This window comes from Eptesicus fuscus, chromosome 5, assembly GCF_027574615.1.
Source record: "Eptesicus fuscus isolate TK198812 chromosome 5, DD_ASM_mEF_20220401, whole genome shotgun sequence".
NCBI classification, from domain to species: domain Eukaryota; kingdom Metazoa; phylum Chordata; class Mammalia; order Chiroptera; family Vespertilionidae; genus Eptesicus; species Eptesicus fuscus.
Window position 1 is genome coordinate 51,325,073 of NC_072477.1, and position 262 is coordinate 51,325,334.

The following is a 262-nucleotide window of genomic DNA, read 5'->3' on the forward strand; positions in this document are numbered from 1 at the left end:
CGAACAACAATGCCCGCTGCATTCTCTTGCCATCAGCTGTGATAGGGTGGCTTTTGATTCTGCACAGAAGCGCCTTGTTTCAGAAACTGATGGATGGATCTTCTGAATGAGAGCGGCAAGGAGAACAAACGAGCAGAGCTCCTGGTAAGGCAGGGCACTTCAAGAGAATGGGCTTGAAAGCACTTAAAATAACAGGTAAACATCAGCCTCGGCGAAAGCAAAGATTCCTGAAAGGCACCGAGCTGTTCCTGACGGACCATTT